The sequence below is a fragment of the Vigna umbellata genome, chromosome 2, assembly GCF_029865625.1.
Source record: "Vigna umbellata cultivar VRB3 chromosome 2, Vumbellata_1.0, whole genome shotgun sequence".
NCBI lineage: Eukaryota > Viridiplantae > Streptophyta > Magnoliopsida > Fabales > Fabaceae > Vigna > Vigna umbellata.
In genome coordinates, this window is record NC_142166.1 from 18,217,972 (window position 1) to 18,235,228 (window position 17,257).

Below are 17,257 nucleotides of genomic sequence, written 5' to 3' on the forward strand. Positions count from 1 at the left end.
ATCTAGAATGGTACATTAGAGAGTGGCATTAACAATGATGATTTGAAAGAGGAATTCCTAAAATATATGAGAGTGGATGAGATGAAATTGACCCCCAACAACATATTCATTCATATATTCCATTGAAAGTGTTTATCTTTTGTCTTTGCCATTGATCAAAATTCATGCATACATGTTTATTTTCTGTCTTGCATTTTAAACTCAAATATTTCGTTTGTAAGTCTTAGTTAATCAAGAAACCACATAACTAAACTAGGCCGTGAGTCCTTTGGGAAGAACGATACTTGGTCTTACCAAGTTTTATTACTTGAACGATTCGGTCATACTTGCCGATTGTGAAACAAGTTTGTGACATCATATTTTGGTGCTTACAAATTTGTCCATCAAGTTTTTGGCGCCGTTGCCGGGGACTCGTGGTTTAACTGGTTAATTTGTGTGATTATTGATTATCTTTGACTTATTTTTTTTATTTTATTTTAAATTTCGAATTTTTATTTTATTTTATTTTTCTGTTTATATTTTTCAGTTTGTATTTTATTTGATTTTATTTTTTTTTTTTTCTGTTTTCTGTTTTTCTGTTTTCTATTTTTATTTTCTGTTTTTTATTTTTTGGTTTTTATTTGATTTTATTTTATCTTTTTAGATTAGATTTTATTTTATTTTATTAGATTTTATCTTTTTATCTTTTTAGGTTAGATTTTATTTTATTCTTATTCTATCTTTTAGGTTAGGTTAGATTTTATTTTATTTTATCTTTTAGATTAGATTTTATTTTTTAGATTAGGTTTTATTCTATTTTATTTGATTCTATCTTCTAAATCTTTTTATCTTCTGAATATATATCTTCTTCTATATTTTTTTTTTTTTGTGCTAACAAATATTTCCTAGAGTTTTGTGCCTAATGTCTGCAGAATGCAATTTGGTCAAGAGTTTAACTATATGGGCACTCAATTCTACCAAAGTAATCTCAACCAATGGTGGGAACCTCACTCAAGCATGGATCAAAGCCAATTTTGGCAAGCTGCCGGACAATTTGAGAACCAACCACAACAACAATGGCAGCAAAAATCCTCTCTATCAGAAAGTTTGGAGGACACCCTTCAACGATTTTTGAAAAGTTCCGACTCTACTCAGAAAAGCATTGAAGAATCATGTAAAAGGATGGAGATGCACTTTCGTTACATTAGTCAGAGATTGGATGATGAGGTTAATACTGAAGTTAACCTTAAGGAGGAAGGGCAAACCAATGTCACTGAAAGTGACAAGATTCTTGATGAGAAAAAAATAGAGGGAGATGCGGAAAAGATAGAGAGAAAAGAGAAAGAAGAGTTGAGTGAGAAAAATAAAGATGAAGAAAAAGAGAAAGAAGTGGTTGAGAGAGAAGAGAGAAAGAAGATTTGTGTGAAAATAAAGAAGTTGAAAAGAAAAAGAAAAGGGAAGAAAAAAATAAAAGAAAAGAAAAAGAGAAAATTTAGGGAGAGAAAAAGGAAGAAAAAGAAGATGAGAGGAACGAAGAAGAAATCATATGAAAAATCACATCCTCATCTAAAGAAGAATCATAGGAAGGAAAAGAAGTTCAAGTGCTTTATGGAAATCTTCAAGAAATTGGAGATTAAAGTTCCTATGATTGAGACACTGCAACAGGTTCCTGGTTTGATCAAATTTCTGAAGAAGTTCAGTAGAAAGAAGAAAAAGAAGAAGGAACTTGAACTTTATTGGGTCAAGCTAGTGACGTTAAAGAAGCGCTTGCTGGGAGGCAACCTAGTGGATTTACAAACTTTTGATTTGGTTTTGTAATTTATAATTTGTGAATATTATTCTGTAATCATTATTTTGTTTGATCTAGCATCTACTGAAGGATGCTAGGTGGTTAAGTATCTACTGAAGGATACTAAGTTTGTAACACCTACTGATGGGTGTTGGTGAGAAGATTTTGCACCTACTGATGGGTGCTGGGAAGTTTGAAACACCTACTGATGGGTGTTGGTGGATTTTGGGTCAGGCTCGTGACGTTAAACAAGCGCTACCTGGGAGGCAACCCAGTTGATTGATTGTTTTTGTTTGTTTATTTTTAGTTAGGATTTGCATAAGCATTTTTAACATTGAATTGCAGGGAACCTATGAGAGACATGTAGGGAAGGCACGTAGGTCAAGAAATGAAGGAGGGGAGCACTTCACGAAAGTGCCGCTGAGCGGCAATTACCGCTGAGCGGCAATTACCGCTGAGCGGTACTATCGCAGAAGGGCTTAAGTTCCCCTTAGCGGGACCCGAGCCCATTAGGGTATTTTTATACCCCAAGCTGCGTTTTAGGGTTTATTTCCAGACTTCTCTCTTCACAAACACTTCCACACACCTTCTCCTAGGTTTTCCACATCTTTTCACTCTTCCCTCTTAAGAAAATCTCTCTTCTATTCACTTTTTCACTAGTGTGCCATCAAAGTTTGGGGTTGGAAGAGAGCATTCTAGTTTGGAGGCATTCTCATTGCATCTAGTATCTCCACCCAAGTAAGTAAAATGCATTTTGTTCATTCTAGGGTTCTTGAATTTGAATGTGATTGTCAAAGCATGAATATTTAGGGGTTTTGATTTCTATGCATGATTTGATGATATATTTGATGTTTGAACCGATTAAAACTGCATGATTATGAACTGGAAAACTGAAAATTGCATTTGGGTGGAGTTAGGGAAGCTTTAAAACTGATTTTTCAAAAATCTGCAGAGTTACCGCTGAGGGGTAAATTACCGCTGAGCGGCACTCTGCCAGATTTGGTTTTTTCTGATTTTTGCGTGTTGGAATGTGGCGTTGGTGGCGCTGAGGGGAAATTCTGGCCCTCAGCGGTGGTTTAGCTTCAAAAGGAGTTTTGTTTTGTGTTTACTAATGATTAACATCATGTTCTGTGGTTTTGGATTTATGTTTGAATGCAGGAATGGCATCCTCTTCAGGAAAGAGATTGAAAACCATGGCAACCAAGAGAAAGGAAAAGGAACCAGAGCAGCCCCATAATGGCAGGTTCCTCTCTAGGAAACATGAGAAGCACTTTAGGGTGGTTCAGGACAGGAGACTTCTAATGGAGAGAAAGGTTGGAATGATACCTAACTTTGCTCCTCAATTTGGAGAGCAAGTGTTAGGGAATGATTGGGGGAAGCTAGCCACTTATCCATCACCTGCCAACATAGCTGTGGTGAAAGAATTCTACACCAATGCAAAGAAGATTGGTGATTATCCAGCTGAGAATTATTTGGGCTATGTTAGAGGCCATGCTATCAGGTATGATCCTGACTCCATAAATAACTTTCTGGATACTGTGTGGGCTGGTGAGCAATGCCAGTTTGCTCTTAGCATGGAGGAAGGTGCTGATTATGAGGATGTGGAGAGAGTATTGTGTATACCTGGAGGACACTTCCAAAGGAATAGATCTGGCTCAGTGGTTAACATTAGGAGGACAGATTTGACTCCTCTTGCAAAGTATTGGATGGCATTTTCTCATGCCAACATTCAGCCATGTTCACATGTGTCAGATATTACTCTCAACAGGGCACTCTTCATCTACTGTGTTATCAGAAACTTGAATGTTAATATTGGGCAGGTGATAGCTGATGAGATTAGTGTGTGTGCTAACACCTCAAACAACAAAGCACCACTGGGACATCCTTCTTTGATCACTCACCTTTGCAAGCTAGTTGGGGTGGACACTTCTGTTCCACCATTTGAGAGGCCAAGAAAAGCTATAGATGAGGCCTATTACAGACAGTACTGTGGAGGTGAGGAGGCAGCCCAGCCAGTTCCACCACGCCAGGCTCGTAGAGAGAGAAGGCCAGCACAGAGCAGGACTTCTGCTGATACTCATGAGGCAGAACCATTCCAGATGAGGGACATGTATATGTCTCTTATAGGTGCTCAGTTGCAGTCCATCCACAGAGGGCAGGTGGCCACGGCTGAGATGATAGTGGGGATGTATGATACCCCTCCAGCACACAGGTGGACTATGGATGAATTCCATAATGTGGTAGCTTGGCCAGAAGAACCAGTATATGGAGGAGCTGGAGCAGCTGAAGCTTCAGCCAGAGATATGGAGGAAGATGAAGCAGAGGAGGAGGATGCATTTGATGAAGATGATGATGAAGAGGAAGAGGAAGATACAGAGAGCTCGGACTGATGAGGAGCTGAGATAGCATTTACTGATGAATGCTATCATATGATTATGCTTTTGTGGTTTAAGTTTTCTGAACTTATTTGTTTTTGTTTTTAGATTAGGGTTTGATGTACTCTATTGAACACCTGGTTTGTTATGATGGTTTGCTATTAACTGTGATTGTGTGATAAGTAATGCTTGATGATGCTTATTGATTGATTGATGTTGAGATGATGTGCACATTAAAATGCTTATACAGGTGATTCACAAGCTTTGTGAACAAATGCATAATATCATGATTGTGATTGTGAAATTAAGCAGGATGTGCATGTCAAATGTGAATGAGCTTATATGTGAGGTTTTGAGCTCCAGAGTTGTTATTGTTGAATGCTATTACTTTGAAAGCATGAATGACTTTGCCCAGGTTTTCTATGATTGAATCAATTGCTTGTTTTGCATCATATGATCAAAGGCCGTGTTTTTGAAACCCTTTTTATTGGCCAAATTCATAAAGTTAGCCTTCTAAAAAGAGAACACGTTGTGTTCTATCCTTTGAACCCTTAGCCTTAAATATACACTGAACACCCTTGATTGAAAATCTTTACCTTGAGTTAAGTAGAAGATCTTGTGTGGTATTGTTAAATGTTCAAGTTTGGGGTTATTGGGGAAACATGAAAAAGGAAAAGCATTGAGCTAAGAGCTAAAAGTAAAAATATGCAAAGAAAAAGCAAAGAAAAGAAAAAGAAGCAAAGCTCAATGCAAATGCAAAAGAAAATTCAAAGGCAAGTTGGGAAGAATAAGAATAATTGTGTTGTTATGACTCTCTTAACTCAAGAATTTTGTGATCCAGAAAAACCAATTTTCTTGTTAGCCCAGCCACATTATAAGCCATTGAAAAGTCCTTGTGATGATGCATGCTTGTGAATGTATTTGATTGTGGTAAAATGAAAGGCAAAGTTGATTCATGTGACATTGTGATAGTGGAGTGAATGAGTGAAACACTTTACCTCTTATACACTTGTGTGTTGAGTGAAACACTTTACCTAGTGAGGAAAGATTCCATAAGCACATGAACATCCATGCTTAATTGATTGATCATTCATGAAAAATAGCATTTGTTGGAACTTAAATGACTTTGTGAACACTAAAGCATGTGCACATCTTGAATTAACTCTTGGTCATAAGTTTGAGTGAAGTTATTACTTATCTTGAAAAGAGGATTTTGAATGAGTGAACCATCATATGAATTGGTTGGAGATGGAGTTACATTTTGTTTGCTTGAGGACAAGCAAAGTTCTAAGTTTGGGGTTGTGATAACAGTTGAAAAACTGTTATTTTCATGCTTAAAAGTGATACTAAAAGCAACCTTTAGACTTAGAAACTAGCTTGAAATCATGCCTTTTGTTTATATTTTCAGAAATAAGAGAGCTGGACAGGTTTATGCTTGATTTGAGTGTTTTTGTGCAGGTTTTGAGGTGAATTTGGTGAAAGAAGTGAAGAATGCGAGAGAGGACATTAGAAAAGACAAGAAAGAGTGCAAAAAGGAGAAGTCGAAGGCACCGCTCAGCGGCAAACTACCGCTGAGCGGCACTCAAGAGGTGGCGTTGGAACCGCTGAGGGGCAAATGGCCGCTGAGGGGAAGAAAGAAGACGCGTAACCACCGCTGAGCGGTAAATGGCGCTGAGCGGCACTTTTTGGGCTTGGGCTTTTGTAATCTTTTGTAACTCTAGATTAGTATATAAGGGCTTGCACGTCCTTTAGTTAGAGATCTTTGGCAGAAACGAGGCAAACACTCTCTCTTTCACCCCTTTGAAGGAGGATCTTGGATGCTCAGGCTACCTCTTCCACTTTATTGGGTTTATTCTTTCATACTTTCATTGTTATTCATCTAGGTTCACCATGAATATGGTGAACTAAACCTTGTATGTTTGTTGGGGAATCAATGTAATCTCTTGAAGCTCTCATATATGGAATCTGTTGAGTACATCTTTGAATTAAGACATATGCTTTCTTTTCATCATTAGTTAGGGTTTTTCCTCTTTGCTCAATGCTTGCATTGTTTAACTCATTCTAATGCATGATTATTGGTTTTGTTGATACGGACACGTACGGGGAAATCTAGATCCGGGGAATTTCTCCCAATATTTTACTGACAACATTATATTGGTTGCCTTAAGCTCCTGCACTCATGAACTAATCATTAGGAATGCTAGGAATTGTATGAACTATTTGATTAGGGAGAAGCCATCTAGAATGGTACATTAGAGAGTGGCATTAACAATGATGATTTGAAAGAGGAATTCCTAAAATATATGAGAGTGGATGAGATGAAATTGACCCCCAACAACATATTCATTCATATATTCCATTGAAAGTGTTTATCTTTTGTCTTTGCCATTGATCAAAATTCATGCATACATGTTTATTTTCTGTCTTGCATTTTAAACTCAAATATTTCGTTTGTAAGTCTTAGTTAATCAAGAAACCACATAACTAAACTAGGCCGTGAGTCCTTTGGGAAGAACGATACTTGGTCTTACCAAGTTTTATTACTTGAACGATTCGGTCATACTTGCCGATTGTGAAACAAGTTTGTGACATCATATTTTGGTGCTTACAAATTTGTCCATCAGTGAAGAGGAGCCTAATTTCTAATTCTAATTCCCTCCTAAATTCAAATGGTTCAGATTTAATTTGATCAAGCAAGGTCCATGCCTCTTTCCAGCTCATCAAGCAAGGTGTGTGCTTCCTTCCACATCAGCCCATTTCACGTGGAAAATGTTGGTGCATGCCGTAAGCACCTCTTTTTGGCTCTTTTGCTTGATCTATTGATTTATCTTCTTGGATGGCTCAATCATAGTCTCCAAGATTTATTAATTCCTACAAAACAAAGTATAAATGCTTTAGTTAAGAGAAGAAGGATTTTTATAAGTAACCTTCCATAGAAGCAAAATAGTATGTGGTCCTTCTTCCTCTTGAATCCTCTTTGCCATGGCTCTAGTAAGAGGTCCAATGTGCATCTTAGATGGTCTTCCATCAGTTATGATTCTCTTAACTCAAGGATTTTGCGATCCAGAAAAACTAATTTTCTTGTTAGCCCAGCCACAGTATAAGCCATTGAAAAGTCCTTGTGATGATGCATGCTTGTGAATGTTTTTGATTGTGGTAAAATGAAAGGCAAAGTTGATTCATGTGACATTGTGATAGTAGAGTGAATGAGTGATTACCTCTTATACACTTGTGTGTTGAGTGAGACACTTTACCTAGTGAGGAAATATTCCATTAGCACATGAACATCCATGCTTAATTGATTGGTCATTCATGAAAAAGAGCATTTGTTGGGTATTAACTGACTTTGTGAAACACTAAAGCATGTGCACATCTTGATTGAACTCTTGGTCATAAGTTTGATTGAAGTTTTTACTTATCTAAAAAGAGGATTTTTGAATGAGTGAACCATCATATGAATAGATTGAAAAGTGAGTTACATCTTGTTTGCTTGAGGACAAGCAAAGTTCTAAGTTTGGGGTTGTGATAACAGTTGAAAAACTGTTATTTTCATGATTAAAATTGACATTAAAAGCAATCTTTACACTTAGAAACTAGCTTGAAATCATGCTTTTCTTCATATTTTCATAAATAAGAGAGCTGGACAGGTTTATGCTTGATTTCAGTGTTTTTGTGCAGGTTTTAAGGTGAATTTGGTGAAAGAAGTGAAGAAGGAGAGAGATGAAATCAGAAAAGACATCAAAAAGTGCAAAAGGAGAAGCCGAAGTCACCGCTCAGCGGCAGTTTACTGCTGAGCGGCACTCAGGAACTCACGGGAGGTCCGCTGAGGGGCAAAATGGCCGCTGAGGGGAAGAAACGTCTCACGCACTTACCGCTGAGCGGCACTTTACCGCTGAGCGGCACTTTTATGGGCTTGGACCTAATTTTCTGTAATTTACGAATAATATATAAGGTTTAGGGTTTCCTAGGGTTAGGTATCTCTGGCTGGAACGAAGCAAACACTCTCTCTTCCACCCCTTTGAAGGAGGATTTTGGATGCTGAGGCTTCCTCTTCACCTTTTTAGGGTTTTATCTTTCATTCTTTCATTATTGTTCATCTAGGTTCACCATGAATATGGTGAACTAAACCTTGTATGTTTGTTGGGGAATCAATGTAATCTTTTGAAGCTCTCATATATGGAATTTGTGCTTGCATCTTAATTTAAGATCTATGCTTTCTTTCATCATTAGTTAGGGTTTTTCCTCTTTCCGTAATGCTTGCATTGTTTAACTCATTCGATGCATGATTATTGGTTTTGTCGATACGGGCGCGTACGGGGAAGTCTAGATCCGGGGAATTTCTCCCAATATCACATTGGTTGTCGTTAAGCTCCTGCACTTATGAACTAATCATTAGGAATGCTAGGAATTGTATGACCTCGTGATTAGTGAGAAGCCTTCTTGAAAGGTACTTTAGAGAGTGGCATTAACAATGATGATTTGAATGTTGAATTCCTAAAATATATGAGAGTGGATAAGATGAAATTGACCCCAAACAACATATTCATACATATATTTCATTGAAAGTGTTTATCTTTTGCTTTTGCCATTGATCAAAACCTCATGCATACATGTTTATTTTCGTCTTTTGCATATAAAATCCAAATATTTCGTCTTTAAGTCTTAGCTAATCAATAAACCACACAACTAAACTAGGTCGTGAGTCCTTTGGGAAGAACGATACTTGGTCTTACCAAGTTTATTACTTGAACGATTCGGTCATACTTGCCGATTGAAAAACAAGTTTGTGACATCATATTTTGGTGATCATAAATTTGTCCATCAAGTTTTTGGCGCCGTTGCCGGGGACTCGTGGTTTAACTGGTTAATTTGTGTGATTGTTGATTATCTTTGACTTTAATTTTGAATTTCTGTTTTTATTTTTTCGGTTTTTATTTTATTTTATTTTATTTTATTTTATTTTCTGTTTTCTGTTTTTATCTTCTCCTATATCCTTTTGTGCTAACCAAATATTCTAGGGTTTTGTGTTCTTGTGTATGCAGGAGGCAATTCGAACTAGGAGCAAGAAAACAGCAGAACCTCTTCTTGAAGGTCTAGACGAGAGTAGACGGAGGAGAAGAATCCGAACATCTAGAGAACTTTTCCCTCCTCTGGAAACTCTGTTACAACCATCACCACAAGGTTCTGTTCATAGCACAGAAAATATGGAGAACAATAATATCAGAAGAACTCTTGCTGACTACACCAATATAGCTGGACCTCAGCACTTTAACAGTATAGCTAGACCTAGAGTCAATGCAGCTAACATGGAGGTCAAACCAGCACTGATCCAACTGGTAAAAAGCAACCAATTTAATGGGTTATCTCATGAAAGCCCATATGAGCATCTCACAACCTTCAATGAGATTTGCAACACAGTCAAAATTAATGGGGTGCCAGATGAAGCAATCAAACTTAGTTTGTTTCCTTTCTCATTGGGAGGCAATACTAAACTTTGGTTAAATTCTTTTCCAGAAGGAAGTTTCACAGATTGGGAAGCAGTGGTGACAAAGTTTTTAAACAAGTACTTTCCACAATCAAAGGTGACAAAAGGCAAGCAAGAGATATCTTCATTTAAGCAGGGCATGGAAGAATCATTGGGGCATGCATGGGATAGATACAAAAGTCTGCTAAGAAAAACACCCACGCATGGCTTTGAAGAACAGGAAGTAGTCTTAACTTTCCTTGGAGGGCTTGGTTCACAAACCAAGATGATGCTGGACGCCTCAGCAGGAGGCAATATTAAATGGAAAACTCTAGAGGAAGCCACAGAAATTATAGAAAACATGGCTACTAGTGATAATGAGCTACACAGTGAGAGAGGAGTTCCTATGCAACAAAAAGGGGTTCTCCAATTACAGACACATGATGCCTTGCTAGCTCAAAATAAAATTCTAACTCAACAGCTGGAAACTTTGACTAAAACTCTTGCACAATTACCTAAAGAGTTGAAAACTGCTGCACAGGTACAAACCCAGTTGTGCGAATTATGTGGAGGTGACCATATCAATGGTCAATGTGCCTTTCCAGTTGAAGCTGTAGAGGACGTTAATTTCATGGCCAATCAATTTCCATACCGTCAAGGGAATTACAATCAAGGGTGGAAACCACACCCAAGCATTGGTCAAGGACAAACTGGGCAAGCTAGTCAATATAATAAGCAGCAGCAGCAACCAACCTTTTGGCAACAGTTATCTATGCTTAATGAAAGATCAACAAGGTTGGAAAAAACTCTTCAGCAATTCATACAGAAAACTGAATCTTCTCAAAGGAGCACTGAAGCTGCTATAAAGAACTTGGAGATTCAAATGGGTCAGATTACCAAGCAATTGGAAGAAAGGCCAAATAGAAATTTTGGGGCTAATACTGAGGTTAACCCCAGAGAAGAGTGTAAGGTGGTAAAGAGTGTTGATGATGATAAAGTTGAGTTAGATACAGAAGAAAGAAGAGACATAGAGAGCAAAAGTACTTTTCCTTTTCCAATCCATCAAGGGAAACAAATGGACTTGACAGAATTATTCAGAATGGTGGATAATGAAGCACCTTGGGAACAAATTCTACAGCAAATCGCAGTTTACACAAAATCTGATGAAGAAATCTCTACAAAGAAGAGACGTAGAGATGATGAGGCGAAAGAGTGTATAACTGTTAAAAAAGAGTCATTCCCTCCTAAAGCATCAGATCCAGGCAGTTTTTCTATCCCTTGTACCATAGGGAAGAAAAAGGTAAAGAAAGTTCTCCTTGATTTAGGTTCAAGTGTTAACTTGATACCTTATTCTTTACTGGAGCAAATCGGCAATGTTAAAGTGAAACCTGCAAAGGTTAAAATAGTAATGGCCGATGGATCTTCAAAGGAGCCATGTGGGATTGTAGAGGACATTATAGTTTGTGTTGGCAAACTTCAGTTCTTGGCAGACTTTGTGGTGATGAAGATGGAGACAGAGAAGATACCTATCATACTTGGAAGACCGTTTATGAAAACGGCCAGAGCTATTATTGATGTAAATGAAGGTATAGTGGTGCTCCAGGACAGAAAGGAGAGAGTGGTGGTAGACGTCTTCAAAGATGAGACGCAAGCAAGGGAGGAAGAAGCTAGTTATAAAGCTGCATTTCGAGATGCACCCATGACTAGCCGTAAAGATGAAAATCTCAAGATTTCAGGTAACCATTGTTTGTTGTTTCAGGTACCCAAGGAAGAAAATATTGGAAGAGGAGAAAAGCCTAGTGACTGGGAGAAAAGAAAACTCCAACTTGGCTCACCTGTAAGAATCAAGAACAAGTTGTGGGTTGTGAAGGGCTTTAAAGAGAAGGAGATGATAGAGATAGAGTCTCCATATTCTAGAAGGACCAAGACAGTTCAGAGGAAACAGTTGAGGAGTTGGTGGAATGACAACATCAATTATAAAGAAGATGGAACTTGAACTTTATTGGGTCAAGCTAATGACGTTAAAAGAGCGCTTGCTGGGAGGCAACCCAGTGGATTTAAAGACTTTTGATTTGGTTTTTGTAATTTTTAGTTTGTGAACATTATTTTTGTAATTATTTTGTTGGAAATAGCATCTACTGAAGGATGCTAGGTGGTTAAGTATCTACTGAAGGATACTATGTTTGTAACACCTACTGATGGGTGTTGGTAAGAAAATTTTGCACCTACTGATGGGTGTTGGTGGATTTTGGGTCAGGCTCGTGACGTTAAACAAGCGCTACCTGGGAGGCAACCCAGTTGATTAAATATTTTTGTTTGTTTATTTTAGTTAGGGTTTGCATAAGCATTTTAAACATTGACTTGTAGGGAACCAGTGAGAGGCATGTATGGGAGGCACGTAGGTTAAGAAAAGAAGGAGAAGAGCACATCACGAAAGTGCCGCTGAGCGGTACTCTCGCAGATGGGCTTTAGTTTCCCCTTAGCGGGACCCGAGCCCATTAGGGTATTTTTATATCCCAAGCTGCGTTTTAGGTTTTGTATCCAGGCTCTTCTCTACACAAACACTTCCACATACCTTTTCCAAGGTTTTCCACATCTTTTCATTCTTTCCTCTTGAAAATTTCTCTTCCACTCACTTGCTCACTAGTGTTCCATTCAAGTTTGGGGTTGGAAGAGAGTATCTTAGATTGGAAACAGTCTCATTGCATCTAGTATCTCCACCCAAGTAAGTAAAATGCATTCTGTTCATTCTAGGGTTTTTGATTTTGAATGTGATTGTCAAAGCATGAATATTTAGGGGTTTTGATTTCTATGCATGATTTGATGATATATTTGTTGTTTGAACCGATTAAACTGCATGATTATGAACTGGAAAACTGAAAATTGCATTTGGGTGGAGTTAGGACAGCTTTAAAACAAGATTTTCAAAAATCTGCAGAGTTACCGCTGAGGGGTAAACTGCCGCTGAGCGGCACTCTGCCAGATTTGGTTTTTCTGAATTTTTGCGTGTTGGAATGTGGCACTGGTGGCGCTGAGGGGAAATTCTGGCCCTCAGCGGTGGTTTAGCTTCGAAAGGAGTTGTGTTCTGTGTTTTACTAATGATTAACATCATGTTCTGTGGTTTTGTATTTGTGTTTGAATGTAGGAATGGCATCCTCTTCAGGAAAAAGATTGAAAACCATGGCAACCAAGAGAAAGGAAAAGGAACCAGAGCAACCCCACTCTAGCAGGTTCCTCTCTAGGAAACATGAGAAACACTTTAGGGTGGTTCAGGACAGGAGACTTCTGATGGAGAGAAAGGTTGGAATGATACCTAACTTTGCTCTCAATTTGGAGAGCAAGTGTTAGGGAATGACTGGGGAAAGCTAGCCACCTATCCTGCACCTACCAACATAGCTGTGGTAAAGGAATTTTACACCAATGCAAAGAAGATTGGTGATTATCCAGCTGAGAATTATTTGGGCTATGTCAGAGGCCATGCTATCAGGTATGATCCTGATTCTATTAATAACTTCCTGGACACTGTATGGGCTGGTGAGCAGTGCCAGTTTGCTCTTTGCATGGAGGAAGGTGCTGATTATGAGGATGTGGAGAGAGTACTGTGTATACCTGGAGGACACTTCCAAAGGAATCGATCTGGCTCAGTGGTTAACATTAGGAGGACGGATTTGACTCCTCTTGCAAAGTATTGGATGGCGTTTTCTCATGCCAACATTCAGCCATGTTCACATGTGTCAGATATTACTCTCAGCAGGGCATTCTTCATCTACTGTGCTATCAGAAACTTGAATGTTAATATATGGCAGGTGATAGCTGATGAGATTAGTGTGTGTGCCAATACCTCAAACAACAAAGCACCACTAGGACATCCCTCTTTGATCACGCATCTTTGCAAGATAGCTGGGGTGGACACTTCTGCTCCACCATTTGAGAGGCCAAGAAAAGCTATTGATGAGGCCTATTACAGGCAGTACTGTGGAGGTGAGGAAGCAGCTCAGCCAGTTCCACCACGCCGTGCTCGTAGAGAGAGAGGGCCAGCACAGAGCCAGACATCTGCTGAGACACATGAAGCAGAACCAATCCAGATGAGGGACATGTATATGTCTCTTATAGGTGCTCAGTTGCAGTCCATTCACAGAGGGCAGGTGGCCACTGCTGAGATGATTGTGGGGATGTATGATACACCTCCAGCCCACATGTGGACTATGGATGAATTCCATAATGTGGTAGCTTGGCCAGAGGAACCAGTGCATGGAGGAGGAGCTAGAGCAGCTGAAGCTTCAGCTAGAGAGATGGAAGAAGGTGAAGCTGATGATGATGATGCATTTGAAGATGATGAAGATGAGGAAGAAGAGGAAGATACAGAGGACAGCTCAGACTGATGAGGAGCTGAGATAGCATTTACTGATAAATGCTATCATATGATTATGCTTTTGTGGTTTAAGTTTTCTGAACTTATTTTTAGATTAGGGTTTGATGTACTCTATTGAACACCTGGTTTGTTATGATGGTTTGCTATTAACTGTGATTGTGTGATAAGTAATGCTGAATGATGCTTATTGATTGATTGATGTTGAGATGATGGGCACATTAAAATGCTTATACAGGTGATTCACAAACTTTGTGAACAAATGCATGATATTATGATTGTGATTGTGAAATTAAGAAGGATGTGTATGTCAAATGTGAATGAGCTTATATGTGAGGTTTTGAGCTCCAGAGTTGTTATTGTTAAATGCTATTACTTTGGAAGCATGAATGACTTTGCCCAGGTTTTCTATGATTGAATCAATTGCTTGTTTTGCATCATATGATCAAGGCCGTTTGTTGGAACCCTTTTTATTGGCCAAATTCATAAAGTTAGCCCACTAAAAGAGAACACTTATTGTTCTATCCTTTGAACCCTTAGCCTTGAACATACACTTAAACCCTTGATTGAAAATCTTTACCTTGAGTTAAGTAGAAAATATTTTGTGGTATTGTTAAATGTTCAAGTTTGGGGTTGTTAGGAAAACATGAAAAAGGAAAAGCATTGAGCTAAGAGCCAAAAAGGAAGTATAGGCAAAGAAAAAGAAAAGAAAAGAAAAAGAAGTAAAGCTTAATGCAAATGCAAAGGCAAGTTGGGAAAAATAAGAATAATTGTGTGTTATGATTCTCTTAACTCAAGGATTTTGCGATCCAGAAAAACTAATTTTCTTGTTAGCCCAGCCACAGTATAAGCCATTGAAAAGTCCTTGTGATGATGCATGCTTGTGAATGTTTTTGATTGTGGTAAAATGAAAGGCAAAGTTGATTCATGTGACATTGTGATAGTAGAGTGAATGAGTGATTACCTGTTATACACTTGTGTGTTGAGTGAGACACTTTACCTAGTGAGGAAATATTCCATTAGCACATGAACATCCATGCTTAATTGATTGGTCATTCATGAAAAAGAGCATTTGTTGGGTATTAACTGACTTTGTGAAACACTAAAGCATGTGCACATCTTGATTGAACTCTTGGTCATAAGTTTGATTGAAGTTTTTACTTATCTAAAAAGAGGATTTTTGAATGAGTGAACCATCATATGAATAGATTGAAAAGTGAGTTACATCTTGTTTGCTTGAGGACAAGCAAAGTTCTAAGTTTGGGGTTGTGATAACAGTTGAAAAACTGTTATTTTCATGATTAAAATTGACATTAAAAGCAATCTTTACACTTAGAAACTAGCTTGAAATCATGCTTTTCTTCATATTTTCATAAATAAGAGAGCTGGACAGGTTTATGCTTGATTTCAGTGTTTTTGTGCAGGTTTTAAGGTGAATTTGGTGAAAGAAGTGAAGAAGGAGAGAGATGAAATCAGAAAAGACATCAAAAAGTGCAAAAGGAGAAGCCGAAGTCACCGCTCAGCGGCAGTTTACTGCTGAGCGGCACTCAGGAACTCACGGGAGGTCCGCTGAGGGGCAAAATGGCCGCTGAGGGGAAGAAACGTCTCACGCACTTACCGCTGAGCGGCACTTTACCGCTGAGCGGCACTTTTATGGGCTTGGACCTAATTTTCTGTAATTTACGAATAATATATAAGGTTTAGGGTTTCCTAGGGTTAGGTATCTCTGGCTGGAACGAAGCAAACACTCTCTCTTCCACCCCTTTGAAGGAGGATTTTGGATGCTGAGGCTTCCTCTTCACCTTTTTAGGGTTTTATCTTTCATTCTTTCATTATTGTTCATCTAGGTTCACCATGAATATGGTGAACTAAACCTTGTATGTTTGTTGGGGAATCAATGTAATCTTTTGAAGCTCTCATATATGGAATTTGTGCTTGCATCTTAATTTAAGATCTATGCTTTCTTTCATCATTAGTTAGGGTTTTTCCTCTTTGCGTAATGCTTGCATTGTTTAACTCATTCGATGCATGATTATTGGTTTTGTCGATACGGGCGCGTACGGAGAAGTCTAGATCCGGGGAATTTCTCCCAATATCACATTGGTTGTCGTTAAGCTCCTGCACTTATGAACTAATCATTAGGAATGCTAAGAATTGTATGACCTCGTGATTAGTGAGAAGCCTTCTTGAAAGGTACTTTAGAGAGTGGCATTAACAATGATGATTTGAATGTTGAATTCCTAAAATATATGAGAGTGGATAAGATGAAATTGACCCCCAACAACATATTCATACATATATTTCATTGAAAGTGTTTATCTTTTGCTTTTGCCATTGATCAAAACCTCATGCATACATGTTTATTTTCGTCTTTTGCATATAAAATCCAAATATTTCGTCTCTAAGTCTTAGCTAATCAATAAACCACACAACTAAACTAGGCCGTGAGTCCTTTGGGAAGAACGATACTTGGTCTTACCAAGTTTATTACTTGAACGATTCGGTCATACTTGCCGATTGAAAAACAAGTTTGTGACATCATATTTTGGTGATCATAAATTTGTCCATCAATTGTGCATCTGAGTTTTGAATATGTAACATGCATAAAGACAGGGGGAACATTACATATTTTTTAGATATTTCACATGCCTATACTTAAGGGGGAGAATACATTCTTTCTTATGTGATTATCTGTGATAGGGGGAGCATATGTGTTTGCTTTATGATTTACTGATGCATCTATGAAATAATTCATTATCTGAATATCAATACCTGTTTGCATACGTTTTTTTGGCTAATGCCCAAAGGGGAAGAATTATACTGATATATGGATTGATATTTGTTTGATAATCTATATTGTTGTGTACAACATGGTTGTTTATTAATCATGGTTGTTGATAACAGTTGAAAAACTGTTATTTTTATACTTAAAATTGACATCAATTACAACCTTTATGACTTAGAAATTAGCTTGAACTAATGATTTTGTTGAATTGTTGGAAATAAGAGAGTTGAAGGCTAATTTAATGGTTTTGTGCTAGATTCCCTTGATTTTGTAGGCTAATTGAATGGTTTGAAAGAAGAGTTGAAGTACCGAATGATTGAAATGCAAAAAAGTCACCTAGTCAACCAGAAAAGTCAACCAGTCAACCAGAATGCAGAAAAGTGAACCAGAGTGTAGAAAAAGTTGCGACCGAGTGGCGTTGAGCGGTAATTTCCACTGAGCGCCATTTTTCAGGTGCCGAAATCACCGCTGAGGGGCAAAAACAGCGACTGAGGGG